Source organism: Pseudorasbora parva, chromosome 20 (assembly GCF_024679245.1).
Source record: "Pseudorasbora parva isolate DD20220531a chromosome 20, ASM2467924v1, whole genome shotgun sequence".
Taxonomy (NCBI): domain Eukaryota; kingdom Metazoa; phylum Chordata; class Actinopteri; order Cypriniformes; family Gobionidae; genus Pseudorasbora; species Pseudorasbora parva.
The window spans coordinates 16,436,216-16,462,910 of NC_090191.1; the positions used below are offsets into that span (position 1 = coordinate 16,436,216).

General features: G+C 44.9%; 36 non-coding genes across 36 annotated transcripts; 12 read left to right on the forward strand and 24 right to left on the reverse strand.

Annotated features, from left to right (window-relative positions):
- Nucleotides 1-144: 144 nt before the first annotated feature.
- Nucleotides 145-227, reverse strand: trnal-cag (transfer RNA leucine (anticodon CAG)). The gene has a single exon. It is a non-coding gene; the product is annotated as a tRNA-Leu (tRNA).
- A 951-nt stretch (nucleotides 228-1,178) lies between these two features.
- Nucleotides 1,179-1,261, reverse strand: trnal-cag (transfer RNA leucine (anticodon CAG)). The gene has a single exon. It is a non-coding gene; the product is annotated as a tRNA-Leu (tRNA).
- Nucleotides 1,262-2,225: 964 nt separating this feature from the next.
- Nucleotides 2,226-2,308, reverse strand: trnal-cag (transfer RNA leucine (anticodon CAG)). Its single transcript has one exon. It is a non-coding gene; the product is annotated as a tRNA-Leu (tRNA).
- Nucleotides 2,309-2,403: 95 nt separating this feature from the next.
- trnam-cau (transfer RNA methionine (anticodon CAU)) lies at nucleotides 2,404-2,477 on the forward strand. The gene has a single exon. It is a non-coding gene; the product is annotated as a tRNA-Met (tRNA).
- A 782-nt stretch (nucleotides 2,478-3,259) lies between these two features.
- trnal-cag (transfer RNA leucine (anticodon CAG)) lies at nucleotides 3,260-3,342 on the reverse strand. The gene has a single exon. It is a non-coding gene; the product is annotated as a tRNA-Leu (tRNA).
- A 95-nt stretch (nucleotides 3,343-3,437) lies between these two features.
- trnam-cau (transfer RNA methionine (anticodon CAU)) lies at nucleotides 3,438-3,511 on the forward strand. The gene has a single exon. It is a non-coding gene; the product is annotated as a tRNA-Met (tRNA).
- Nucleotides 3,512-4,306: 795 nt separating this feature from the next.
- trnal-cag (transfer RNA leucine (anticodon CAG)) lies at nucleotides 4,307-4,389 on the reverse strand. The gene has a single exon. It is a non-coding gene; the product is annotated as a tRNA-Leu (tRNA).
- Nucleotides 4,390-4,484: 95 nt separating this feature from the next.
- On the forward strand, nucleotides 4,485-4,558 carry trnam-cau (transfer RNA methionine (anticodon CAU)). Its single transcript has one exon. It is a non-coding gene; the product is annotated as a tRNA-Met (tRNA).
- Nucleotides 4,559-5,340: 782 nt separating this feature from the next.
- trnal-cag (transfer RNA leucine (anticodon CAG)) lies at nucleotides 5,341-5,423 on the reverse strand. Its single transcript has one exon. It is a non-coding gene; the product is annotated as a tRNA-Leu (tRNA).
- Nucleotides 5,424-6,374: 951 nt separating this feature from the next.
- trnal-cag (transfer RNA leucine (anticodon CAG)) lies at nucleotides 6,375-6,457 on the reverse strand. Its single transcript has one exon. It is a non-coding gene; the product is annotated as a tRNA-Leu (tRNA).
- Nucleotides 6,458-9,067: 2,610 nt separating this feature from the next.
- trnal-cag (transfer RNA leucine (anticodon CAG)) lies at nucleotides 9,068-9,150 on the reverse strand. Its single transcript has one exon. It is a non-coding gene; the product is annotated as a tRNA-Leu (tRNA).
- Nucleotides 9,151-10,101: 951 nt separating this feature from the next.
- On the reverse strand, nucleotides 10,102-10,184 carry trnal-cag (transfer RNA leucine (anticodon CAG)). Its single transcript has one exon. It is a non-coding gene; the product is annotated as a tRNA-Leu (tRNA).
- A 951-nt stretch (nucleotides 10,185-11,135) lies between these two features.
- trnal-cag (transfer RNA leucine (anticodon CAG)) lies at nucleotides 11,136-11,218 on the reverse strand. The gene has a single exon. It is a non-coding gene; the product is annotated as a tRNA-Leu (tRNA).
- A 951-nt stretch (nucleotides 11,219-12,169) lies between these two features.
- Nucleotides 12,170-12,252, reverse strand: trnal-cag (transfer RNA leucine (anticodon CAG)). The gene has a single exon. It is a non-coding gene; the product is annotated as a tRNA-Leu (tRNA).
- Nucleotides 12,253-13,203: 951 nt separating this feature from the next.
- On the reverse strand, nucleotides 13,204-13,286 carry trnal-cag (transfer RNA leucine (anticodon CAG)). The gene has a single exon. It is a non-coding gene; the product is annotated as a tRNA-Leu (tRNA).
- Nucleotides 13,287-13,381: 95 nt separating this feature from the next.
- Nucleotides 13,382-13,455, forward strand: trnav-cac (transfer RNA valine (anticodon CAC)). The gene has a single exon. It is a non-coding gene; the product is annotated as a tRNA-Val (tRNA).
- A 782-nt stretch (nucleotides 13,456-14,237) lies between these two features.
- Nucleotides 14,238-14,320, reverse strand: trnal-cag (transfer RNA leucine (anticodon CAG)). The gene has a single exon. It is a non-coding gene; the product is annotated as a tRNA-Leu (tRNA).
- A 965-nt stretch (nucleotides 14,321-15,285) lies between these two features.
- Nucleotides 15,286-15,368, reverse strand: trnal-cag (transfer RNA leucine (anticodon CAG)). Its single transcript has one exon. It is a non-coding gene; the product is annotated as a tRNA-Leu (tRNA).
- A 95-nt stretch (nucleotides 15,369-15,463) lies between these two features.
- Nucleotides 15,464-15,537, forward strand: trnam-cau (transfer RNA methionine (anticodon CAU)). Its single transcript has one exon. It is a non-coding gene; the product is annotated as a tRNA-Met (tRNA).
- A 782-nt stretch (nucleotides 15,538-16,319) lies between these two features.
- On the reverse strand, nucleotides 16,320-16,402 carry trnal-cag (transfer RNA leucine (anticodon CAG)). The gene has a single exon. It is a non-coding gene; the product is annotated as a tRNA-Leu (tRNA).
- A 951-nt stretch (nucleotides 16,403-17,353) lies between these two features.
- Nucleotides 17,354-17,436, reverse strand: trnal-cag (transfer RNA leucine (anticodon CAG)). Its single transcript has one exon. It is a non-coding gene; the product is annotated as a tRNA-Leu (tRNA).
- A 951-nt stretch (nucleotides 17,437-18,387) lies between these two features.
- On the reverse strand, nucleotides 18,388-18,470 carry trnal-cag (transfer RNA leucine (anticodon CAG)). The gene has a single exon. It is a non-coding gene; the product is annotated as a tRNA-Leu (tRNA).
- Nucleotides 18,471-19,421: 951 nt separating this feature from the next.
- Nucleotides 19,422-19,504, reverse strand: trnal-cag (transfer RNA leucine (anticodon CAG)). Its single transcript has one exon. It is a non-coding gene; the product is annotated as a tRNA-Leu (tRNA).
- A 95-nt stretch (nucleotides 19,505-19,599) lies between these two features.
- On the forward strand, nucleotides 19,600-19,673 carry trnav-cac (transfer RNA valine (anticodon CAC)). Its single transcript has one exon. It is a non-coding gene; the product is annotated as a tRNA-Val (tRNA).
- A 782-nt stretch (nucleotides 19,674-20,455) lies between these two features.
- On the reverse strand, nucleotides 20,456-20,538 carry trnal-cag (transfer RNA leucine (anticodon CAG)). The gene has a single exon. It is a non-coding gene; the product is annotated as a tRNA-Leu (tRNA).
- Nucleotides 20,539-20,633: 95 nt separating this feature from the next.
- trnam-cau (transfer RNA methionine (anticodon CAU)) lies at nucleotides 20,634-20,707 on the forward strand. The gene has a single exon. It is a non-coding gene; the product is annotated as a tRNA-Met (tRNA).
- Nucleotides 20,708-21,489: 782 nt separating this feature from the next.
- Nucleotides 21,490-21,572, reverse strand: trnal-cag (transfer RNA leucine (anticodon CAG)). The gene has a single exon. It is a non-coding gene; the product is annotated as a tRNA-Leu (tRNA).
- A 95-nt stretch (nucleotides 21,573-21,667) lies between these two features.
- On the forward strand, nucleotides 21,668-21,741 carry trnam-cau (transfer RNA methionine (anticodon CAU)). Its single transcript has one exon. It is a non-coding gene; the product is annotated as a tRNA-Met (tRNA).
- Nucleotides 21,742-22,523: 782 nt separating this feature from the next.
- trnal-cag (transfer RNA leucine (anticodon CAG)) lies at nucleotides 22,524-22,606 on the reverse strand. Its single transcript has one exon. It is a non-coding gene; the product is annotated as a tRNA-Leu (tRNA).
- Nucleotides 22,607-22,701: 95 nt separating this feature from the next.
- Nucleotides 22,702-22,775, forward strand: trnam-cau (transfer RNA methionine (anticodon CAU)). The gene has a single exon. It is a non-coding gene; the product is annotated as a tRNA-Met (tRNA).
- A 782-nt stretch (nucleotides 22,776-23,557) lies between these two features.
- Nucleotides 23,558-23,640, reverse strand: trnal-cag (transfer RNA leucine (anticodon CAG)). Its single transcript has one exon. It is a non-coding gene; the product is annotated as a tRNA-Leu (tRNA).
- A 95-nt stretch (nucleotides 23,641-23,735) lies between these two features.
- Nucleotides 23,736-23,809, forward strand: trnam-cau (transfer RNA methionine (anticodon CAU)). The gene has a single exon. It is a non-coding gene; the product is annotated as a tRNA-Met (tRNA).
- Nucleotides 23,810-24,591: 782 nt separating this feature from the next.
- On the reverse strand, nucleotides 24,592-24,674 carry trnal-cag (transfer RNA leucine (anticodon CAG)). Its single transcript has one exon. It is a non-coding gene; the product is annotated as a tRNA-Leu (tRNA).
- A 95-nt stretch (nucleotides 24,675-24,769) lies between these two features.
- Nucleotides 24,770-24,843, forward strand: trnam-cau (transfer RNA methionine (anticodon CAU)). The gene has a single exon. It is a non-coding gene; the product is annotated as a tRNA-Met (tRNA).
- Nucleotides 24,844-25,625: 782 nt separating this feature from the next.
- Nucleotides 25,626-25,708, reverse strand: trnal-cag (transfer RNA leucine (anticodon CAG)). The gene has a single exon. It is a non-coding gene; the product is annotated as a tRNA-Leu (tRNA).
- Nucleotides 25,709-25,803: 95 nt separating this feature from the next.
- On the forward strand, nucleotides 25,804-25,877 carry trnam-cau (transfer RNA methionine (anticodon CAU)). Its single transcript has one exon. It is a non-coding gene; the product is annotated as a tRNA-Met (tRNA).
- The last annotated feature ends 818 nt before the right edge of the window (nucleotides 25,878-26,695 follow it).

The window sequence follows — 26,695 nt, forward strand, 5'->3', positions numbered from 1 at the left end:
ATGATGGTGGTCAGAGGTACCGTAGTGTTCCATTGGATCTGACATGAACTGAAATGCAGTGCTTCATCAATATTAGTGTGTTACTGGGTCAACTTGCCAGAGGGTTAAAGACTCTACCTGGAGCCCGCAACCAAAGGTTAGGTCTGTCAGAAGTGGGATTCGAACCCACGCCTCCAGGGAAGACTGCGACCTGAACGCAGCGCCTTAGACCGCTCGGCAATCCTGACATGACAGCTCACGGTGAGCAGCGTGTTTGGAGCTGCACCGAATGGCAGATGATCCAGAAGCTAGTGCTTCACCACTCACACTGGCCACAGCACATGCCTCGTTGGCACAGTTAGGCAGCGCGGCAGTCTCATAATCTGAAGGTCGTGAGTTCGAGCCTCACATGGGGCAGAGTGGTGCTTTTTGGCACACAAGAGCGTTTAGGCAAAATAGCGGGTTTCTTCATACCCTTTTGTGTGATTTTCCATTCCTTCATGAGCAATGCGATTGAAATCCAGTCATTTTGTAGGGCAGATGTTGAATAAATGCAGAAATAGTATTCCTCTCATATTAACCTAAACTGGGGCAGTGTCACTACAATGTTTTGTTCAGTCTGAACATAATTCTTTCATTCTCATGACGTTTCTTGTCAGTAGTGATGTAATGTTTCGCTTGACATGCCATGAATCTCATTCCATGACATTCCATCCCACAGCCCATAAACCCATGACATGTCATTCCAAGAGATTTCCAGGAATTCCTTGCCATGAAATTCTACTGCACCCTCAAAATTTCAGTCCATGACATCACAGTCAAACTCCAAGAATCCAATTGCATCCCTCCAAAGAAACCCCAAACAAAACATGAATACCCTTTCATAAACAAGTTCTCATTCCGGTAAACATCACAACATGTTATTCCATTGAATGCTATTCTATAAAACATGTCCAATTTCATGAAATGTCAGGACATGACATTCCCTGGAAACTGCATGAAAATTCCACAGAATCCCATACATGGCACAAAAGTGTTACTTTAAAGTTCATACGATGATGGTGGTCAGAGGTACCGTAGTGTTCCATTGGATCTGACATGAACTGAAATGCAGTGCTTCATCAATATTAGTGTGTTACTGGGTCAACTTGCCAGAGGGTTAAAGACTCTACCTGGAGCCCGCAACCAAAGGTTAGGTCTGTCAGAAGTGGGATTCGAACCCACGCCTCCAGGGAAGACTGCGACCTGAACGCAGCGCCTTAGACCGCTCGGCAATCCTGACATGACAGCTCACGGTGAGCAGCGTGTTTGGAGCTGCACCGAATGGCAGATGATCCAGAAGCTAGTGCTTCACCACTCACACTGGCCACAGCACATGCCTCGTTGGCGCAGTTAGGCAGCGCGGCAGTCTCATAATCTGAAGGTCGTGAGTTCGAGCCTCACATGGGGCAGAGTGGTGCTTTTTGGCACACAAGAGCGTTTAGGCAAAATAGCGGGTTTCTTCATACCCTTTTGTGTGATTTTCCATTCCTTCATGAGCAATGCGATTGAAATCCAGTCATTTTGTAGGGCAGATGTTGAATAAATGCAGAAATAGTATTCCTCTCATATTAACCTAAACTGGGGCAGTGTCACTACAATGTTTTGTTCAGTCTGAACATAATTCTTTCATTCTCATGACGTTTCTTGTCAGTAGTGATGTAATGTTTCGCTTGACATGCCATGAATCTCATTCCATGACATTCCATCCCACAGCCCATAAACCCATGACATGTCATTCCAAGAGATTTCCAGGAATTCCTTGCCATGAAATTCTACTGCACCCTCAAAATTTCAGTCCATGACATCACAGTCAAACTCCAAGAATCCAATTGCATCCCTCCAAAGAAACCCCAAACAAAACATGAATACCCTTTCATAAACAAGTTCTCATTCCGGTAAACATCACAACATGTTATTCCATTGAATGCTATTCTATAAAACATGTCCAATTTCATGAAATGTCAGGACATGACATTCCCTGGAAACTGCATGAAAATTCCACAGAATCCCATACATGGCACAAAAGTGTTACTTTAAAGTTCATGCGATGCCGGTGGTCAGAGGTACCGTAGTGTTCCATTGGCTCTGACATGAACTGAATTGCAGTGCTTCGTCAATATTAGTGTGTCACTGGGTCATAATCTCTCATAAACTTGCCAGAGGGTTAAAGAGTCTACCTGGAGCCCGCAACCAAAGGTTAGGTCTGTCAGAAGTGGGATTCGAACCCACGCCTCCAGGGGAGACTGCGACCTGAACGCAGCGCCTTAGACCGCTCGGCCATCCTGACATGACAGCTCACGGTGAGCAGCGTGTTTGGAGCTGCACCGAATGGCAGATGATCCAGAAGCTAGTGCTCCACCACTCACACTGGCCACAGCACATGCCTCGTTGGCGCAGTTAGGCAGCGCGTCAGTCTCATAATCTGAAGGTCGTGAGTTCGAGCCTCACACGGGGCAGAGTGGTGCTTTTTGGCACACAAGAGCGTTTAGGCAAAAGAGCGGGTTTCTTCATACCCTTTTGTGTGATTGTCCATTCCTTCATGAGCAATGCGATTGAAATCCAGTCATTTTGTAGGGCAGATGTTGAATAAATGCAGAAATAGTATTCCTCTCATATTCACCTAAACTGGGGCAGTGTCACTACAATGTTTTGTTCAGTCTGAACATAATTCTTTCATTCTCATGACGTTTCTTGTCAGTAGTGATGTAATGTTTCGCTTGACATGCCATGAATCTCATTCCATGACATTCCATCCCACAGCCCATAAACCCATGACATGTCATTCCAAGAGATTTCCAGGAATTCCTTGCAATGAAATTCTACTGCACCCCCAAAATTTCAGTCCATGACATCACAGTCAAACTCCAAGAATCCCATTGCATCCCTCCAAAGAAACCCCAAACAAAACATGAATACCCTTTCATAAACAAGTTCTCATTCCGGTAAACATCACAACATGGTATTCCATTGAATGCTATTCTATAAAACATGTCCAATTTCATGAAATGTCAGGACATGACATTCCCTGGAAACTGCATGGAAATTCCACAGAATCCCATACATGGCACAAAAGTGTTACTTTAAAGTTCATACGATGCCGGTGGTCAGAGGTACCGTAGTGTTCCATTGGCTCTGACATGAACTGAAATGCAGTGCTTCGTCAATATTAGTGTGTTACTGGGTCAACTTGCCAGAGGGTTAAAGACTCTACCTGGAGCCCGCAACCAAAGGTTAGGTCTGTCAGAAGTGGGATTCGAACCTACGCCTCCAGGGGAGACTGCGACCTGAACGCAGCGCCTTAGACCGCTCGGCCATCCTGACATGAAAGCTCACGGTGAGCAGCGTGTTTGGAGCTGCACCGAATGGCAGATGATCCAGAAGCTAGTGCTCCACCACTCACACTGGCCACAGCACATGCCTCGTTGGCGCAGTTAGGCAGCGCGTCAGTCTCATAATCTGAAGGTCGTGAGTTCGAGCCTCACACGGGGCAGAGTGGTGCTTTTTGGCACACAAGAGCGTTTAGGCAAAATAGCGGGTTTCTTCATACCCTTTTGTGTGATTGTCCATTCCTTCATGAGCAATGCGATTGAAATCCAGTCATTTTGTAGGGCAGATGTTGAATAAATGCAGAAATAGTATTCCTCTCATATTAACCTAAACTGGGGCAGTGTCACTACAATGTTTTGTTCAGTCTGAACATAATTCTTTCATTCTCATGACGTTTCTTGTCAGTAGTGATGTAATGTTTCGCTTGACATGCCATGAATCTCATTCCATGACATTCCATCCCACAGCCCATAAACCCATGACATGTCATTCCAAGAGATTTCCAGGAATTCCTTGCCATGAAATTCTACTGCACCCTCAAAATTTCAGTCCATGACATCACAGTCAAACTCCAAGAATCCAATTGCATCCCTCCAAAGAAACCCCAAACAAAACATGAATACCCTTTCATAAACAAGTTCTCATTCCGGTAAACATCACAACATGTTATTCCATTGAATGCTATTCTATAAAACATGTCCAATTTCATGAAATGTCAGGACATGACATTCCCTGGAAACTGCATGAAAATTCCACAGAATCCCATACATGGCACAAAAGTGTTACTTTAAAGTTCATGCGATGCCGGTGGTCAGAGGTACCGTAGTGTTCCATTGGCTCTGACATGAACTGAATTGCAGTGCTTCGTCAATATTAGTGTGTCACTGGGTCATAATCTCTCATAAACTTGCCAGAGGGTTAAAGAGTCTACCTGGAGCCCGCAACCAAAGGTTAGGTCTGTCAGAAGTGGGATTCGAACCCACGCCTCCAGGGGAGACTGCGACCTGAACGCAGCGCCTTAGACCGCTCGGCCATTCTGACATGACAGCTCACGGTGAGCAGCGTGTTTGGAGCTGCACCGAATGGCAGATGATCCAGAAGCTAGTGCTCCACCACTCACACTGGCCACAGCACATGCCTCGTTGGCGCAGTTAGGCAGCGCGTCAGTCTCATAATCTGAAGGTCGTGAGTTCGAGCCTCACACGGGGCAGAGTGGTGCTTTTTGGCACACAAGAGCGTTTAGGCAAAAGAGCGGGTTTCTTCATACCCTTTTGTGTGATTGTCCATTCCTTCATGAGCAATGCGATTGAAATCCAGTCATTTTGTAGGGCAGATGTTGAATAAATGCAGAAATAGTATTCCTCTCATATTCACCTAAACTGGGGCAGTGTCACTACAATGTTTTGTTCAGTCTGAACATAATTCTTTCATTCTCATGACGTTTCTTGTCAGTAGTGATGTAATGTTTCGCTTGACATGCCATGAATCTCATTCCATGACATTCCATCCCACAGCCCATAAACCCATGACATGTCATTCCAAGAGATTTCCAGGAATTCCTTGCAATGAAATTCTACTGCACCCCCAAAATTTCAGTCCATGACATCACAGTCAAACTCCAAGAATCCCATTGCATCCCTCCAAAGAAACCCCAAACAAAACATGAATACCCTTTCATAAACAAGTTCTCATTCCGGTAAACATCACAACATGGTATTCCATTGAATGCTATTCTATAAAACATGTCCAATTTCATGAAATGTCAGGACATGACATTCCCTGGAAACTGCATGGAAATTCCACAGAATCCCATACATGGCACAAAAGTGTTACTTTAAAGTTCATACGATGCCGGTGGTCAGAGGTACCGTAGTGTTCCATTGGCTCTGACATGAACTGAAATGCAGTGCTTCGTCAATATTAGTGTGTTACTGGGTCAACTTGCCAGAGGGTTAAAGACTCTACCTGGAGCCCGCAACCAAAGGTTAGGTCTGTCAGAAGTGGGATTCGAACCTACGCCTCCAGGGGAGACTGCGACCTGAACGCAGCGCCTTAGACCGCTCGGCCATCCTGACATGACAGCGCATGGTGAGCAGTGTGTTTGGAGCTGCACCGAATGGCAGATGATCCAGAAGCTAGTGCTCCACCACTCACACTGGCCACAGCACATTCTTCGTTGGCGCAGTTAGGCAGCGCGTCAGTCTCATAATCTGAAGGTCGTGAGTTCGAGCCTCACACGGGGCAGGGTTGTGCTTTTTAGCACACAAGAGCGTTTAGGCAAAAGAGCGGGTTTCTTCATACCCTTTTGTGTGATTGTCCATTCCTTCATGAGCAATGCGATTGAATTCCAGTCATTTTGTAGGGCAGATGTTGAATAAATGCAGTAATAGTATTCCTCTCATATTCACCTAAAATGGGGCAGTGTCACTACAATGTTTTGTTCAGTCTGAACATAATTCTTTCATTCTCATGACGTTTCTTGTCAGTAGTGATGTAATGTTTCGCTTGACATGCCATGAATCTCATTCCATGACATTCCATCCCACAGCCCATAAACCCATGACATGTCATTCCAAGAGATTTCCAGGAATTCCTTGCAATGAAATTCTACTGCACCCCCAAAATTTCAGTCCATGACATCACAGTCAAACTCCAAGAATCCCATTGCATCCCTCCAAAGAAACCCCAAACAAAACATGAATACCCTTTCATAAACAAGTTCTCATTCCGGTAAACATCACAACATGGTATTCCATTGAATGCTATTCTATAAAACATGTCCAATTTCATGAAATGTCAGGACATGACATTCCCTGGAAACTGCATGGAAATTCCACAGAATCCCATACATGGCACAAAAGTGTTACTTTAAAGTTCATACGATGACGGTGGTCAGAGGTACCGTAGTGTTCTATTGGCTCTGACATGAACTGAAATGCAGTGCTTCGTCAATATTAGTGTGTTACTGGGTCAACTTGCCAGAGGGTTAAAGACTCTACCTGGAGCCCGCAACCAAAGGTTAGGTCTGTCAGAAGTGGGATTCGAACCCACGCCTCCAGGGGAGACTGCGACCTGAACGCAGCGCCTTAGACCGCTCGGCCATCCTGACATGACAGCTCACGGTGAGCAGCGTGTTTGGAGCTGCACCGAATGGCAGATGATCCAGAAGCTAGGGTTCCACCACTCACACTGGCCACAGCACATGCCTCGTTGGCGCAGTTAGGCAGCGCGTCAGTCTCATTATCTGAAGGTCGTGAGTTCGAGCCTCACGCGGGGCAGAGTTGTGCTTTTTAGCACACAAGAGCGTTTAGGCAAAAGAGCGGGTTTCTTCATACCCTTTTGTGTGATTGTCCATTCCTTCATGAGCAATGCGATTGAATTCCAGTCATTTTGTAGGGCAGATGTTGAATAAATGCAGTAATAGTATTCCTCTCATATTCACCTAAAATGGGGCAGTGTCACTACAATGTTTTGTTCAGGTTGAACATAATTTTTTCATTCTCATGATGTTTCTTGTCAGTAGTGATGTAATGTTTCGCTTGACATTTCATGATTCTCATTCCATGACATTCCATCCCACAGCCCATAAACCCATGACATGTCATTCCAAGAGATTTCCAGGAATTCCTTGCAATGAAATTCTACTGCACCCCCAAAATTTCAGTCCACGACATCACAGTCAAACTCCAAGAATCCCATTGCATCCCTCCAAAGAAACCCCAAACAAAACATGAATACCCTTTCATAAACAAGTTCTCATTCCGGTAAACATCGCAACATGGTATTCCATTGAATGCTATTCTATAAAACATGTCCAATTTCATGAAATGTCAGGACATGACATTCCCTGGAAACTGCATGGAAATTCCACAGAATCCCATACATGGCACAAAAGTGTTACTTTAAAGTTCATACGATGCCGGTGGTCAGAGGTACCGTAGTGTTCCATTGGATCTGACATGAACTGAAATGCAGTGCTTCATCAATATTAGTGTGTTACTGGGTCAACTTGCCAGAGGGTTAAAGACTCTTCCTGGAGCCCGCAACCAAAGGTTAGGTCTGTCAGAAGCAGTGTTAATTTTGACAGCAAATTCAGATTTAGTCTTAGTCTTAGTCTTTTGAATAACACACCATTTAGTTTTAGTCCCATTTTAGTCATCTGAAATCTTTTAGTCTTAGTCTAGTTTTAGTCGACTAAATATCATAAGAGATTTAGTCTTAGTCTCACGGGTCGGTTTGTATGTTCACGGTTTCAGTACGGTTCGGTATTTGCTATGTTCACAGAATAAAGGACTATTAAAAATAAAGAAAATAAGAACAAATAACTTAAATACAAGCAGTAGCACAAATAAATTCTATTGAGCAAAGACACTGATAAAATGAACAATGCATTTCCTGTTTTTCAGGTAGGTCTAATGTTAGTTTTAGGTAGAGAAATAGAATAAATAATCCAATGTAAAATAACTACATATTTAACTGTTTAAATGAAAGATTAATCCTTATTAAACTTACACAAGCTATTCAATCAAGAGCAGTGAGTCCTCATATTTTCTTTGACATTAAAGGTTGCTGCCCCTTTAAGACAGGGGAATGCGTCGTCTTTCTCGACTGTATAAAGTCCTCTTAAGGCATATTCCGACTATGTCTGCTTGGATACTTAACAAGATGGACATGTTGACATACTTTTTGTATGAGTTTGTCCGTTCAAGCGCAAGACTTGAAAGATAACTGAATATTTGCGCGCTGTGGGACGCGTGCGCGCTCTCGGATGACAGATCTTCACACAGCGCGTGCGCGCTCTGATTCGCGTCTTCTGGCGAATGTAACTACCCGGGTGAGGACGGCGAAATGACTGGACAAACGGCAGCACTCATGTATTGAACACAGTTTACAAAGAGAAACCGTTTTGCCAGTTTTTCTTTTATTATCGCTGTTGTAGTGTAGCCTATCACTGAGGAGCCAGCACGTGTATCCATCGACAGAAACATACATAAAGCATTATTTTCAAGTTACAACCCATATCAAAGATGCGTCATCATCAGATGTGAGATGAACCGCGGTGCAAGTGCGTTTTACACGGCACCCCGGTTGGGAACCGCTGGTCTAATCAATACAGGTCAGACGTGGTTTTCTTTAGCTTCTATTTTATTCCAAGTTTAGCAGCCAACCGGAACATGGTGGTTTATCTGATAAAATAAACTTGGCCAGCGTGCTTTGGCATGTATTTCTGGATGAGTCGTCTGTAAATGTCTCTTCAAGTTGGTGGTGTTTTTCCCAGTGATTCATATGTGAAATGTGACCAGATGTCAATTCTTGTTTTTCGTCCTGCCCCTGACATTTCTGTTCTGTCTTTTATGTGTAACTGCTGCATTTGTTTAGCTGTTGCGAACTTGGAACTTGCGCGTGCATTTGCCGCGGCTTTTTTAAATGGCTCTGCTGCTTCTGCATAGATCAACCTACCCTCAAAGATTCGCTCTGATTGTATTTCTACCCAACACGGCCCACAAAAAGAGTACTTATGATTGGATCTCTTCTCCATTCGTCCCTCCCATATATTTTCGTCTCATTTTTATTCGTTGACTAAAGTGTCAGTTATATTTCGTCACGTTCTTCGTCATCATATCTGACTTTTTATTTAGTTTTTATTTAGTTTTCGTCCGTGAAAAAGGTTAGTTGACGAATATTTTTCGTCATAGTCTTCGTCAACGAAATTAACACTGGTCAGAAGTGGGATTCGAACCCACGCCTCCAGGGAAGACTGCGACCTGAACGCAGCGCCTTAGACCGCTCGGCCATCCTGACATGACAGCTCACGGTGAGCAGCGTGTTTGGAGCTGCACCGAATGGCAGATGATCCAGAAGCTAGTGCTTCACCACTCACACTGGCCACAGCACATGCCTCGTTGGCGCAGTTAGGCAGCGCGGCAGTCTCATAATCTGAAGGTCGTGAGTTCGAGCCTCACATGGGGCAGAGTGGTGCTTTTTGGCACACAAGAGCGTTTAGGCAAAAGAGCGGGTTTCTTCATACCCTTTTGTGTGATTGTCCATTCCTTCATGAGCAATGCGATTGAAATCCAGTCATTTTGTAGGGCAGATGTTGAATAAATGCAGTAATAGTATTCCTCTCATATTCACCTAAAATGGGGCAGTGTCACTACAATGTTTTGTTCAGTCTGAACATAATTCTTTCATTCTCATGACGTTTCTTGTCAGTAGTGATGTAATGTTTCGCTTGACATGCCATGAATCTCATTCCATGACATTCCATCCCACAGCCCATAAACCCATGACATGTCATTCCAAGAGATTTCCAGGAATTCCTTGCAATGAAATTCTACTGCACCCCCAAAATTTCAGTCCATGACATCACAGTCAAACTCCAAGAATCCCATTGCATCCCTCCAAAGAAACCCCAAACAAAACATGAATACCCTTTCATAAACAAGTTCTCATTCCGGTAAACATCACAACATGGTATTCCATTGAATGCTATTCTATAAAACATGTCCAATTTCATGAAATGTCAGGACATGACATTCCCTGGAAACTGCATGGAAATTCCACAGAATCCCATACATGGCACAAAAGTGTTACTTTAAAGTTCATACAATGACGGTGGTCAGAGGTACCGTAGTGTTCTATTGGCTCTGACATGAACTGAAATGCAGTGCTTCGTCAATATTAGTGTGTTACTGGGTCAACTTGCCAGAGGGTTAAAGACTCTACCTGGAGCCCGCAACCAAAGGTTAGGTCTGTCAGAAGTGGGATTCGAACCCACGCCTCCAGGGGAGACTGCGACCTGAACGCAGCGCCTTAGACCGCTCGGCCATCCTGACATGACAGCTCACGGTGAGCAGCGTGTTTGGAGCTGCACCGAATGGCAGATGATCCAGAAGCTAGGGTTCCACCACTCACACTGGCCACAGCACATGCCTCGTTGGCGCAGTTAGGCAGCGCGTCAGTCTCATTATCTGAAGGTCGTGAGTTCGAGCCTCACGCGGGGCAGAGTTGTGCTTTTTAGCACACAAGAGTGTTTAGGCAAAAGAGCGGGTTTCTTCATACCCTTTTGTGTGATTGTCCATTCCTTCATGAGCAATGCGATTGAATTCCAGTCATTTTGTAGGGCAGATGTTGAATAAATGCAGTAATAGTATTCCTCTCATATTCACCTAAAATGGGGCAGTGTCACTACAATGTTTTGTTCAGGTTGAACATAATTTTTTCATTCTCATGATGTTTCTTGTCAGTAGTGATGTAATGTTTCGCTTGACATTTCATGATTCTCATTCCATGACATTCCATCCCACAGCCCATAAACCCATGACATGTCATTCCAAGAGATTTCCAGGAATTCCTTGCAATGAAATTCTACTGCACCCCCAAAATTTCAGTCCACGACATCACAGTCAAACTCCAAGAATCCCATTGCATCCCTCCAAAGAAACCCCAAACAAAACATGAATACCCTTTCATAAACAAGTTCTCATTCCGGTAAACATCGCAACATGGTATTCCATTGAATGCTATTCTATAAAACATGTCCAATTTCATGAAATGTCAGGACATGACATTCCCTGGAAACTGCATGGAAATTCCACAGAATCCCATACATGGCACAAAAGTGTTACTTTAAAGTTCATACGATGCCGGTGGTCAGAGGTACCGTAGTGTTCCATTGGATCTGACATGAACTGAAATGCAGTGCTTCATCAATATTAGTGTGTTACTGGGTCAACTTGCCAGAGGGTTAAAGACTCTACCTGGAGCCCGCAACCAAAGGTTAGGTCTGTCAGAAGTGGGATTCGAACCCACGCCTCCAGGGAAGACTGCGACCTGAACGCAGCGCCTTAGACCGCTCGGCCATCCTGACATGACAGCTCACGGTGAGCAGCGTGTTTGGAGCTGCACCGAATGGCAGATGATCCAGAAGCTAGTGCTTCACCACTCACACTGGCCACAGCACATGCCTCGTTGGCGCAGTTAGGCAGCGCGGCAGTCTCATAATCTGAAGGTCGTGAGTTCGAGCCTCACATGGGGCAGAGTGGTGCTTTTTGGCACACAAGAGCGTTTAGGCAAAAGAGCGGGTTTCTTCATACCCTTTTGTGTGATTGTCCATTCCTTCATGAGCAATGCGATTGAAATCCAGTCATTTTGTAGGGCAGATGTTGAATAAATGCAGAAATAGTATTCCTCTCATATTAACCTAAACTGGGGCAGTGTCACTACAATGTTTTGTTCAGTCTGAACATAATTCTTTCATTCTCATGACGTTTCTTGTCAGTAGTGATGTAATGTTTCGCTTGACATGCCATGAATCTCATTCCATGACATTCCATCCCACAGCCCATAAACCCATGACATGTCATTCCAAGAGATTTCCAGGAATTCCTTGCCATGAAATTCTACTGCACCCCCAAAATTTCAGTCCATGACATCACAGTCAAACTCCAAGAATCCCATTGCATCCCTCCAAAGAAACCCCAAACAAAACATGAATACCCTTTCATAAACAAGTTCTCATTCCGGTAAACATCACAACATGTTATTCCATTGAATGCTATTCTATAAAACATGTCCAATTTCATGAAATGTCAGGACATGACATTCCCTGGAAACTGCATGAAAATTCCACAGAATCCCATACATGGCACAAAAGTGTTACTTTAAAGTTCATGCGATGCCGGTGGTCAGAGGTACCGTAGTGTTCCATTGGCTCTGACATGAACTGAATTGCAGTGCTTCGTCAATATTAGCGTGTTACTGGGTCAACTTGCCAGAGGGTTAAAGAGTCTACCTGGAGCCCGCAACCAAAGGTTAGGTCTGTCAGAAGTGGGATTCGAACCCACGCCTTCAGGGGAGACTGCGACCTGAACGCAGCGCCTTAGACCGCTCGGCCATCCTGACATGACAGCGCACGGTGAGCAGCGTGTTTGGAGCTGCACCGAATGGCAGATGATCCAGAAGCTAGTGCTCCACCACTCACACTGGCCACAGCACACGCCTCGTTGGCGCAGTTAGGCAGCGCGTCAGTCTCATAATCTGAAGGTTGTGAATTCGAGCCTCACACGGGGCAGAGTGGTGCTTTTTGGCACACAAGAGCGTTTAGGCAAAAGAGCGGGTTTCTTCATACCCTTTTGTGTGATTGTCCATTCCTTCATGAGCAATGCGATTGAAATCCAGTCATTTTGTGGGGCAGATGTTGAATAAATGCAGTAATAGTATTCCTCTCATATTCACCTAAAATGGGGCAGTGTCACTACAATGTTTTGTTCAGGTTGAACATAACTCTTTCATTCTCATGATGTTTCTTGTCAGTAGTGATGTAATGTTTCGCTTGACATTTCATGAATCTCATTCCATGACATTCCATCCCACAGCCCATAAACCCATGACATGTCATTCCAAGAGATTTCCAGGAATTCCTTGCCATGAAATTCTACTGCACCCCCAAAATTTCAGTCCATGACATCACAGTCAAACTCCAAGAATCCCATTGCATCCCTCCAAAGAAACCCCAAACAAAACATGAATACCCTTTCATAAACAAGTTCTCATTCCGGTAAACATCACAACATGGTATTCCATTGAATGCTATTCTATAAAACATGTCCAATTTCATGAAATGTCAGGACATGACATTCCCTGGAAACTGCATGAAAATTCCACAGAATCCCATACATGGCACAAAAGTGTTACTTTAAAGTTCATGCAATGCCGGTGGTCAGAGGTACCGTAGTGTTCCATTGGCTCTGACATGAACTGAATTGCAGTGCTTCGTCAATATTAGCGTGTTACTGGGTCAACTTGCCAGAGGGTTCAAGAGTCTACCTGGAGCCCGCAACCAAAGGTTAGGTCTGTCAGAAGTGGGATTCGAACCCACGCCTCCAGGGGAGACTGCGACCTGAACGCAGCGCCTTAGACCGCTCGGCCATCCTGACATGACAGCTCACGGTGAGCAGCGTGTTTGGAGCTGCACCGAATGGCAGATGATCCAGAAGCTAGTGCTCCACCACTCACACTGGCCACAGCACACGCCTCGTTGGCGCAGTTAGGCAGCGCGTCAGTCTCACAATCTGAAGGTCGTGAGTTCGAGCCTCACACGGGGCAGAGTGGTGCTTTTTGGCACACAAGAGCGTTTAGGCAAAAGAGCGGGTTTCTTCATACCCTTTTGTGTGATTGTCCATTCCTTCATGAGCAATGCGATTGAAATCCAGTCATTTTGTAGGGCAGATGTTGAATAAATGCAGTAATAGTATTCCTCTCATATTCACCTAAAATGGGGCAGTGTCACTACAATGTTTTGTTCAGGTTGAACATAATTCTTTCATTCTCATGATGTTTCTTGTCAGTAGTGATGTAATGTTTCGCTTGACATTTCATGATTCTCATTCCATGACATTCCATCCCACAGCCCATAAACCCATGACATGTCATTCCAAGAGATTTCCAGGAATTCCTTGCAATGAAATTCTACTGCACCCCCAAAATTTCAGTCCACGACATCACAGTCAAACTCCAAGAATCCCATTGCATCCCTCCAAAGAAACCCCAAACAAAACATGAATACCCTTTCATAAACAAGTTCTCATTCCGGTAAACATCGCAACATGTTATTCCATTGAATGCTATTCTATAAAACATGTCCAATTTCATAAAATGTCAGGACATGACATTCCCTGGAAACTGCATGGAAATTCCACAGAATCCCATACATGGCACAAAAGTGTTACTTTAAAGTTCATACGATGCCTTTGGTCAGAGGTACCGTAGTGTTCCATTGGATCTGACATGAACTGAAATGCAGTGCTTCATCAATATTAGTGTGTTACTGGGTCAACTTGCCAGAGGGTTAAAGACTCTACCTGGAGCCCGCAACCAAAGGTTAGGTCTGTCAGAAGTGGGATTCGAACCCACGCCTCCAGGGAAGACTGCGACCTGAACGCAGCGCCTTAGACCGCTCGGCAATCCTGACATGACAGCTCACGGTGAGCAGCGTGTTTGGAGCTGCACCGAATGGCAGATGATCCAGAAGCTAGTGCTTCACCACTCACACTGGCCACAGCACATGCCTCGTTGGCGCAGTTAGGCAGCGCGGCAGTCTCATAATCTGAAGGTCGTGAGTTTGAGCCTCACATGGGGCAGAGTGGTGCTTTTTGGCACACAAGAGCGTTTAGGCAAAATAGCGGGTTTCTTCATACCCTTTTGTGTGATTGTCCATTCCTTCATGAGCAATGCGATTGAAATCCAGTCATTTTGTAGGGCAGATGTTGAATAAATGCAGAAATAGTATTCCTCTCATATTAACCTAAACTGGGGCAGTGTCACTACAATGTTTTGTTCAGTCTGAACATAATTCTTTCATTCTCATGACGTTTCTTGTCAGTAGTGATGTAATGTTTCGCTTGACATGCCATGAATCTCATTCCATGACATTCCATCCCACAGCCCATAAACCCATGACATGTCATTCCAAGAGATTTCCAGGAATTCCTTGCCATGAAATTCTACTGCACCCTCAAAATTTCAGTCCATGACATCACAGTCAAACTCCAAGAATCCCATTGCATCCCTCCAAAGAAACCCCAAACAAAACATGAATACCCTTTCATAAACAAGTTCTCATTCCGGTAAACATCACAACATGTTATTCCATTGAATGCTATTCTTATAAAACATGTCCAATTTCATGAAATGTCAGGACATGACATTCCCTGGAAACTGCATGAAAATTCCACAGAATCCCATACATGGCACAAAAGTGTTACTTTAAAGTTCATGCGATGCCGGTGGTCAGAGGTACCGTAGTGTTCCATTGGCTCTGACATGAACTGAATTGCAGTGCTTCGTCAATATTAGTGTGTCACTGGGTCATAATCTCTCATAAACTTGCCAGAGGGTTAAAGAGTCTACCTGGAGCCCGCAACCAAAGGTTAGGTCTGTCAGAAGTGGGATTCGAACCCACGCCTCCAGGGGAGACTGCGACCTGAACGCAGCGCCTTAGACCGCTCGGCCATCCTGACATGAGAGCTCACGGTGAGCAGCGTGTTTGGAGCTGCACCGAATGGCAGATGATCCAGAAGCTAGTGCTCCACCACTCACACTGGCCACAGCACATGCCTCGTTGGCGCAGTTAGGCAGCGCGTCAGTCTCATAATCTGAAGGTTGTGAGTTCGAGCCTCACACGGGGCAGAGTGGTGCTTTTTGGCACACAAGAGCGTTTAGGCAAAAGAGCGGGTTTCTTCATACCCTTTTGTGTGATTGTCCATTCCTTCATGAGCAATGCGATTGAAATCCAGTCATTTTGTAGGGCAGATGTTGAATAAATGCAGAAATAGTATTCCTCTCATATTCACCTAAACTGGGGCAGTGTCACTACAATGTTTTGTTCAGTCTGAACATAATTCTTTCATTCTCATGACGTTTCTTGTCAGTAGTGATGTAATGTTTCGCTTGACATGCCATGAATCTCATTCCATGACATTCCATCCCACAGCCCATAAACCCATGACATGTCATTCCAAGAGATTTCCAGGAATTCCTTGCCATGAAATTCTACTGCACCCCCAAAATTTCAGTCCATGACATCACAGTCAAACTCCAAGAATCCCATTGCATCCCTCCAAAGAAACCCCAAACAAAACATGAATACCCTTTCATAAACAAGTTCTCATTCCGGTAAACATCACAACATGTTATTCCATTGAATGCTATTCTATAAAACATGTCCAATTTCATGAAATATCAGGACATGACATTCCCTGGAAACTGCATGAAAATTCCACAGAATCCCATACATGGCACAAAAGTGTTACTTTAAAGTTCATGCGATGCCGGTGGTCAGAGGTACCGTAGTGTTCCATTGGCTCTGACATGAACTGAATTGCAGTGCTTCGTCAATATTAGCGTGTTACTGGGTCAACTTGCCAGAGGGTTAAAGAGTCTACCTGGAGCCCGCAACCAAAGGTTGGGTCTGTCAGAAGTGGGATTCGAACCCACGCCTCCAGGGGAGACTGCGACCTGAACGCAGCGCCTTAGACCGCTCGGCCATCCTGACATGACAGCGCATGGTGAGCAGTGTGTTTGGAGCTGCACCGAATGGCAGATGATCCAGAAGCTAGTGCTCCACCACTCACACTGGCCACAGCACATTCTTCGTTGGCGCAGTTAGGCAGCGCGTCAGTCTCATAATCTGAAGGTCGTGAGTTCGAGCCTCACACGGGGCAGGGTTGTGCTTTTTAGCACACAAGAGCGTTTAGGCAAAAGAGCGGGTTTCTTCATACCCTTTTGTGTGATTGTCCATTCCTTCATGAGCAATGCGATTGAATTCCAGTCATTTTGTAGGGCAGATGTTGAATAAATGCAGTAATAGTATTCCTCTCATATTCACCTAAAATGGGGCAGTGTCACTACAATGTTTTGTTCAGTCTGAACATAATTCTTTCATTCTCATGACGTTTCTTGTCAGTAGTGATGTAATGTTTCGCTTGACATGCCATGAATCTCATTCCATGACATTCCATCCCACAGCCCATAAACCCATGACATGTCATTCCAAGAGATTTCCAGGAATTCCTTGCAATGAAATTCTACTGCACCCCCAAAATTTCAGTCCATGACATCACAGTCAAACTCCAAGAATCCCATTGCATCCCTCCAAAGAAACCCCAAACAAAACATGAATACCCTTTCATAAACAAGTTCTCATTCCGGTAAACATCACAACATGGTATTCCATTGAATGCTATTCTATAAAACATGTCCAATTTCATGAAATGTCAGGACATGACATTCCCTGGAAACTGCATGGAAATTCCACAGAATCCCATACATGGCACAAAAGTGTTACTTTAAAGTTCATACGATGACGGTGGTCAGAGGTACCGTAGTGTTCTATTGGCTCTGACATGAACTGAAATGCAGTGCTTCGTCAATATTAGTGTGTTACTGGGTCAACTTGACAGAGGGTTAAAGACTCTACCTGGAGCCCACAACCAAAGGTTAGGTCTGTCAGAAGTGGGATTCGAACCCACGCCTCCAGGGGAGACTGCGACCTGAACGCAGCGCCTTAGACCGCTCGGCCATCCTGACATGACAGCTCACGGTGAGCAGCGTGTTTGGAGCTGCACCGAATGGCAGATGATCCAGAAGCTAGGGTTCCACCACTCACACTGGCCACAGCACATGCCTCGTTGGCGCAGTTAGGCAGCGCGTCAGTCTCATTATCTGAAGGTCGTGAGTTCGAGCCTCACGCGGGGCAGAGTTGTGCTTTTTAGCACACAAGAGCGTTTAGGCAAAAGAGCGGGTTTCTTCATACCCTTTTGTGTGATTGTCCATTCCTTCATGAGCAATGCGATTGAATTCCAGTCATTTTGTAGGGCAGATGTTGAATAAATGCAGTAATAGTATTCCTCTCATATTCACCTAAAATGGGGCAGTGTCACTACAATGTTTTGTTCAGGTTGAACATAATTTTTTCATTCTCATGATGTTTCTTGTCAGTAGTGATGTAATGTTTCGCTTGACATTTCATGATTCTCATTCCATGACATTCCATCCCACAGCCCATAAACCCATGACATGTCATTCCAAGAGATTTCCAGGAATTCCTTGCAATGAAATTCTACTGCACCCCCAAAATTTCAGTCCACGACATCACAGTCAAACTCCAAGAATCCCATTGCATCCCTCCAAAGAAACCCCAAACAAAACATGAATACCCTTTCATAAACAAGTTCTCATTCCGGTAAACATCGCAACATGGTATTCCATTGAATGCTATTCTATAAAACATGTCCAATTTCATGAAATGTCAGGACATGACATTCCCTGGAAACTGCATGGAAATTCCACAGAATCCCATACATGGCACAAAAGTGTTACTTTAAAGTTCATACGATGCCGGTGGTCAGAGGTACCGTAGTGTTCCATTGGATCTGACATGAACTGAAATGCAGTGCTTCATCAATATTACTGTGTTACTGGGTCAACTTGCCAGAGGGTTAAAGAGTCTACCTGGAGCCCGCAACCAAAGGTTAGGTCTGTCAGAAGTGGGATTCGAACCCACGCCTCCAGGGGAGACTGCGACCTGAACGCAGCGCCTTAGACCGCTCGGCCATCCTGACATGACAGTGCACGGTGAGCAGCGTGTTTGGAGCTGCACCGAATGGCAGATGATCCAGAAGCTAGTGCTCCACCACTCACACTGGCCACAGCACACGCCTCGTTGGCGCAGTTAGGCAGCGCGTCAGTCTCATAATCTGAAGGTTGTGAATTCGAGCCTCACACGGGGCAGAGTGGTGCTTTTTGGCACACAAGAGCGTTTAGGCAAAAGAGCGGGTTTCTTCATACCCTTTTGTGTGATTGTCCATTCCTTCATGAGCAATGCGATTGAAATCCAGTCATTTTGTGGGGCAGATGTTGAATAAATGCAGTAATAGTATTCCTCTCATATTCACCTAAAATGGGGCAGTGTCACTACAATGTTTTGTTCAGGTTGAACATAACTCTTTCATTCTCATGATGTTTCTTGTCAGTAGTGATGTAATGTTTCGCTTGACATTTCATGAATCTCATTCCATGACATTCCATCCCACAGCCCATAAACCCATGACATGTCATTCCAAGAGATTTCCAGGAATTCCTTGCCATGAAATTCTACTGCACACCCAAAATTTCAGTCCATGACATCACAGTCAAACTCCAAGAATCCCATTGCATCCCTCCAAAGAAACCCCAAACAAAACATGAATACCCTTTCATAAACAAGTTCTCATTCCGGTAAACATCACAACATGGTATTCCATTGAATGCTATTCTATAAAACATGTCCAATTTCATGAAATGTCAGGACATGACATTCCCTGGAAACTGCATGAAAATTCCACAGAATCCCATACATGGCACAAAAGTGTTACTTTAAAGTTCATGCAATGCCGGTGGTCAGAGGTACCGTAGTGTTCCATTGGCTCTGACATGAACTGAATTGCAGTGCTTCGTCAATATTAGCGTGTTACTGGGTCAACTTGCCAGAGGGTTCAAGAGTCTACCTGGAGCCCGCAACCAAAGGTTAGGTCTGTCAGAAGTGGGATTCGAACCCACGCCTCCAGGGGAGACTGCGACCTGAACGCAGCGCCTTAGACCGCTCGGCCATCCTGACATGACAGCTCACGGTGAGCAGCGTGTTTGGAGCTGCACCGAATGGCAGATGATCCAGAAGCTAGTGCTCCACCACTCACACTGGCCACAGCACACGCCTCGTTGGCGCAGTTAGGCAGCGCGTCAGTCTCACAATCTGAAGGTCGTGAGTTCGAGCCTCACACGGGGCAGAGTGGTGCTTTTTGGCACACAAGAGCGTTTAGGCAAAAGAGCGGGTTTCTTCATACCCTTTTGTGTGATTGTCCATTCCTTCATGAGCAATGCGATTGAAATCCAGTCATTTTGTAGGGCAGATGTTGAATAAATGCAGAAATAGTATTCCTCTCATATTCACCTAAAATGGGGCAGTGTCACTACAATGTTTTGTTCAGTCTGAACATAATTCTTTCATTCTCATGACGTTTCTTGTCAGTAGTGATGTAATGTTTCGCTTGACATGCCATGAATCTCATTCCATGACATTCCATCCCACAGCCCATAAACCCATGACATGTCATTCCAATAGATTTCCAGGAATTCCTTGCCATGAAATTCTACTGCACCCCCAAAATTTCAGTCCATGACATCACAGTCAAACTCCAAGAATCCCATTGCATCCCTCCAAAGAAACCCCAAACAAAACATGAATACCCTTTCATAAACAAGTTCTCATTCCGGTAAACATCACAACATGGTATTCCATTGAATGCTATTCTATAAAACATGTCCAATTTCATGAAATGTCAGGACATGACATTCCCTGGAAACTGCATGAAAATTCCACAGAATCCCATACATGGCACAAAAGTGTTACTTTAAAGTTCATGCGATGCCGGTGGTCAGAGGTACCGTAGTGTTCCATTGGCTCTGACAAGAACTGAATTGCAGTGCTTCGTCAATATTAGCGTGTTACTGGGTCAACTTGCCAGAGGGTTAAAGAGTCTACCTGGAGCCCGCAACCAAAGGTTAGGTCTGTCAGAAGTGGGATTCGAACCCACGCCTCCAGGGGAGACTGCGACCTGAACGCAGCACCTTAGACCGCTCGGCCATCCTGACATGACAGCGCACGGTGAGCAGCGTGTTTGGAGCTGCACCGAATGGCAGATGATCCAGAAGCTAGTGCTCCACCACTCACACTGGCCACAGCACACGCCTCGTTGGCGCAGTTAGGCAGCGCGTCAGTCTCATAATCTGAAGGTCGTGAGTTCGAGCCTCACACGGGGCAGAGTGGTGCTTTTTGGCACACAAGAGCGTTTAGGCCAAAGAGCGGGTTTCTTCATACCCTTTTGTGTGATTGTCCATTCCTTCATGAGCAATGCGATTGAAATCCAGTCATTTTGTGGGGCAGATGTTGAATAAATGCAGCAATAGTATTCCTCTCATATTCACCTAAAATGGGGCAGTGTCACTACAATGTTTTGTTCAGGTTGAACATAATTCTTTCATTCTCATGATGTTTCTTGTCAGTAGTGATGTAATGTTTCGCTTGACATTTCATGAATCTCATTCCATGACATTCCATCCCACAGCCCATAAACCCATGACATGTCATTCCAAGAGATTTCCAGGAATTCCTTGCCATGAAATTCTACTGCACCCCCAAAATTTCAGTCCATGACATCACAGTCAAACTCCAAGAATCCCATTGCATCCCTCCAAAGAAACCCCAAACAAAACATGAATACCCTTTCATAAACAAGTTCTCATTCCGGTAAACATCGCAACATGGTATTCCATTGAATGCTATTCTATAAAACATGTCCAATTTCATGAAATGTCAGGACATGACATTCCCTGGAAACTGCATGGAAATTCCACAGAATCCCATACATGGCACAAAAGTGTTACTTTAAAGTTCATACGATGCCGGTGGTCAGAGGTACCGTAGTGTTCCATTGGCTCTGACATGAACTGAAATGCAGTGCTTCGTCAATATTAGTGTGTTACTGGGTCAACTTGCCAGATGGTTAAAGACTCTACCTGGAGCCCCCAACCAAAGGTTAGGTCTGTCAGAAGTGGGATTCGAACCCACGCCTCCAGGGGAGACTGCGACCTGAACGCAGCGCCTTAGACCGCTCGGCCATCCTGACATGACAGCTCACGGTGAGCAGCGTGTTTGGAGCTGCACCGAATGGCAGATGATCCAGAAGCTAGTGCTCCACCACTCACACTGGCCACAGCACATGCCTCGTTGGCGCAGTTAGGCAGCGCGTCAGTCTCATAATCTGAAGGTCGTGAGTTCGAGCCTCACACGGGGCAGAGTGGTGCTTTTTGGCACACAAGAGCGTTTAGGCAAAAGAGCGGGTTTCTTCATACCCTTTTGTGTGATTGTCCATTCCTTCATGAGCAATGCGATTGAAATCCAGTCATTTTGTAGGGCAGATGTTGAATAAATGCAGAAATTGTATTCCTCTCATATTCACCTAAACTGGGGCAGTGTCACTACAATGTTTTGTTCAGTCTGAACATAATTCTTTCATTCTCATGATGTTTCTTGTCAGTAGTGATGTAATGTTTCGCTTGACATTTCATGAATCTCATTCCATGACATTCCATCCCACAGCCCATAAACCCATGACATGTCATTCCAAGAGATTTCCAGGAATTCCTTGCCATGAAATTCTACTGCACCCCCAAAATTTCAGTCCATGACATCACAGTCAAACTCCAAGAATCCCATTGCATCCCTCCAAAGAAACCCCAAACAAAACATGAATACCCTTTCATAAACAAGTTCTCATTCCGGTAAACATCGCAACATGGTATTCCATTGAATGCTATTCTATAAAACATGTCCAATTTCATGAAATGTCAGGACATGACATTCCCTGGAAACTGCATGGAAATTCCACAGAATCCCATACATGGCACAAAAGTGTTACTTTAAAGTTCATACGATGCCGGTGGTCAGAGGTACCGTAGTGTTCCATTGGCTCTGACATGAACTGAAATGCAGTGCTTCGTCAATATTAGTGTGTTACTGGGTCAACTTGCCAGATGGTTAAAGACTCTACCTGGAGCCCCCAACCAAAGGTCAGGTCTGTCAGAAGTGGGATTCGAACCCACGCCTCCAGGGGAGACTGCGACCTGAACGCAGCGCCTTAGACCGCTCGGCCATCCTGACATGACAGCTCACGGTGAGCAGCGTGTTTGGAGCTGCACCGAATGGCAGATGATCCAGAAGCTAGTGCTCCACCACTCACACTGGCCACAGCACATGCCTCGTTGGCGCAGTTAGGCAGCGCGTCAGTCTCATAATCTGAAGGTCGTGAGTTCGAGCCTCACACGGGGCAGAGTGGTGCTTTTTGGCACACAAGAGCGTTTAGGCAAAAGAGCGGGTTTCTTCATACCCTTTTGTGTGATTGTCCATTCCTTCATGAGCAATGCGATTGAAATCCAGTCATTTTGTAGGGCAGATGTTGAATAAATGCAGAAATTGTATTCCTCTCATATTCACCTAAACTGGGGCAGTGTCACTACAATGTTTTGTTCAGTCTGAACATAATTCTTTCATTCTCATGATGTTTCTTGTCAGTAGTGATGTAATGTTTCGCTTGACATTTCATGAATCTCATTCCATGACATTCCATCCCACAGCCCATAAACCCATGACATGTCATTCCAAGAGATTTCCAGGAATTCCTTGCCATGAAATTCTACTGCACCCCCAAAATTTCAGTCCATGACATCACAGTCAAACTCCAAGAATCCCATTGCATCCCTCCAAAGAAACCCCAAACAAAACATGAATACCCTTTCATAAACAAGTTCTCATTCCGGTAAACATCGCAACATGGTATTCCATTGAATGCTATTCTATAAAACATGTCCAATTTCATGAAATGTCAGGACATGACATTCCCTGGAAACTGCATGGAAATTCCACAGAATCCCATACATGGCACAAAAGTGTTACTTTAAAGTTCATACGATGCCGGTGGTCAGAGGTACCGTAGTGTTCCATTGGCTCTGACATGAACTGAAATGCAGTGCTTCGTCAATATTAGTGTGTTACTGGGTCAACTTGCCAGATGGTTAAAGACTCTACCTGGAGCCCCCAACCAAAGGTTAGGTCTGTCAGAAGTGGGATTCGAACCCACGCCTCCAGGGGAGACTGCGACCTGAACGCAGCGCCTTAGACCGCTCGGCCATCCTGACATGACAGCGCACGGTGAGCAGCGTGTTTGGAGCTGCACCGAATGGCAGATGATCCAGAAGCTAGTGCTGCACCACTCACACTGGCCACAGCACATGCCTCGTTGGCGCAGTTAGGCAGCGCGTCAGTCTCATAATCTGAAGGTCGTGAGTTCGAGCCTCACACGGGGCAGGGTTGTGCTTTTTGGCACACAAGAGCGTTTAGGCAAAAGAGCGGGTTTCTTCATACCCTTTTGTGTGATTGTCCATTCCTTCATGAGCAATGCGATTGAAATCCAGTCATTTTGTAGGGCAGATGTTGAATAAATGCAGAAATAGTATTTCTCTCATATTCACCTAAACTGGGGCAGTGTCACTACAATGTTTTGTTCAGTCTGAACATAATTCTTTCATTCTCATGACGTTTCTTGTCAGTAGTGATGTAATGTTTCGCTTGACATGCCATGAATCTCATTCCATGACATTCCATCCCACAGCCCATAAACCCATGACATGTCATTCCAAGAGATTTCCAGGAATTCCTTGCCATGAAATTCTACTGCACCCCCAAAATTTCAGTCCATGACATCACAGTCAAACTCCAAGAATCCCATTGCATCCCTCCAAAGAAACCCCAAACAAAACATGAATACCCTTTCATAAACAAGTTCTCATTCCGGTAAACATCACAACATGTTATTCCATTGAATGCTATTCTATAAAACATGTCCAGTTTCATGAAATGTCAGGACATGACATTCCCTGGAAACTGCATGAAAATTCCACAGAATCCCATACATGGCACAAAAGTGTTACTTTAAAGTTCATGCGATGCCGGTGGTCAGAGGTACCGTAGTGTTCCATTGGCTCTGACATGAACTGAATTGCAGTGCTTCGTCAATATTAGTGTGTTACTGGGTCAACTTGCCAGAGGGTTAAAGAGTCTACCTGGAGCCTGCAACCAAAGGTTAAGTCTGTCAGAAGTGGGATTCGAACCCACGCCTCCAGGGGAGACTGCGACCTGAACGCAGCGCCTTAGACCGCTCGGCCATCCTGACATGACAGCGCATGGTGAGCAGTGTGTTTAGAGCTGCACCGAATGGCAGATGATCCAGAAGCTAGTGCTCCACCACTCACACTGGCCGCAGCACATGCCTCGTTGGCGCAGTTAGGCAGCGCGTCAGTCTCATAATCTGAAGGTCGTGAGTTCGAGCCTCACACGGGGCAGGGTTGTGCTTTTTAGCACACAAGAGCGTTTAGGCAAAAGAGCGGGTTTCTTCATACCCTTTTGTGTGATTGTCCATTCCTTCATGAGCAATGCGATTGAAATCCAGTCATTTTGTAGGGCAGATGTTGAATAAATGCAGAAATAGTATTCCTCTCATATTCACCTAAACAGGGGCAGTGTCACTACAATGTTTTGTTCAGTCTGAACATAATTCTTTCATTCTCATGACGTTTCTTGTCAGTAGTGATGTAATGTTTCGCTTGACATGCCATGAATCTCATTCCATGACATTCCATCCCACAGCCCATAAACCCATGACATGTCATTCCAAGAGATTTCCAGGAATTCCTTGCCATGAAATTCTACTGCACCCCCAAAATTTCAGTCCATGACACCACAGTCAAACTCCAAGAATCCCATTGCATCCCTCCAAAGAAACCCCAAACAAAACATGAATACCCTTTCATAAACAAGTTCTCATTCCGGTAAACATCACAACATGTTATTCCATTGAATGCTATTCTATAAAACATGTCCAATTTCATGAAATGTCAGGACATGACATTCCCTGGAAACTGCATGAAAATTCCACAGAATCCCATACATGGCACAAAAGTGTTACTTTAAAGTTCATGCGATGCCGGTGGTCAGAGGTAACGTAGTGTTCCATTGGCTCTGACATGAACTGAATTGCAGTGCTTCGTCAATATTAGCGTGTTACTGGGTCAACTTGCCAGAGGGTTAAAGAGTCTACCTGGAGCCCGCAACCAAAGGTCAGGTCTGTCAGAAGTGGGATTCGAACCCACGCCTCCAGGGGAGACTGCGACCTGAACGCAGCGCCTTAGACCGCTCGGCCATCCTGACATGACAGCGCACAGTGAGCAGCGTGTTTGGAGCTGCACCGAATGGCAGATGATCCAGAAGCTAGTGCTCCACCACTCACACTGGCCACAGCACATGCCTCGTTGGCGCAGTTAGGCAGCGCGTCAGTCTCATTATCTGAAGGTCGTGAGTTCGAGCCTCACACGGGGCAGAGTTGTGCTTTTTAGCACACAAGAGCGTTTAGGCAAAAGAGCGGGTTTCTTCATACCCTTTTGTGTTATTGTCCATTCCTTCATGAGCAATGCGATTGAATTCCAGTCATTTTGTAGGGCAGATGTTGAATAAATGCAGTAATAGTATTCCTCTCATATTCACCTAAAATGGGGCAGTGTCACTACAATGTTTTGTTCAGGTTGAACATAATTCTTTCATTCTCATGATGTTTCTTGTCAGTAGTGATGTAATGATTCGCTTGACATTTCATGATTCTCATTCCATGACATTCCATCCCACAGCCCATAAACCCATGACATGTCATTCCAAGAGATTTCCAGGAATTCCTTGCAATGAAATTCTACTGCACCCCCAAAATTTCAGTCCACGACATCACAGTCAAACTCCAAGAATCCCATTGCATCCCTCCAAAGAAACCCCAAACAAAACATGAATACCCTTTCATAAACAAGTTCTCATTCCGGTAAACATCGCAACATGGTATTCCATTGAATGCTATTCTATAAAACATGTCCAATTTCATAAAATGTCAGGACATGACATTCCCTGGAAACTGCATGGAAATTCCACAGAATCCCATACATGGCACAAAAGTGTTACTTTAAAGTTCATACGATGCCAGTGGTCAGAGGTACCGTAGTGTTCCATTGGATCTGACATGAACTGAAATGCAGTGCTTCATCAATATTAGTGTGTTACTGGGTCAACTTTCCAGAGGGTTAAAGACTCTACCTGGAGCCCGCAACCAAAGGTTAGGTCTGTCAGAAGTGGGATTCGAACCCACGACTCCAGGGG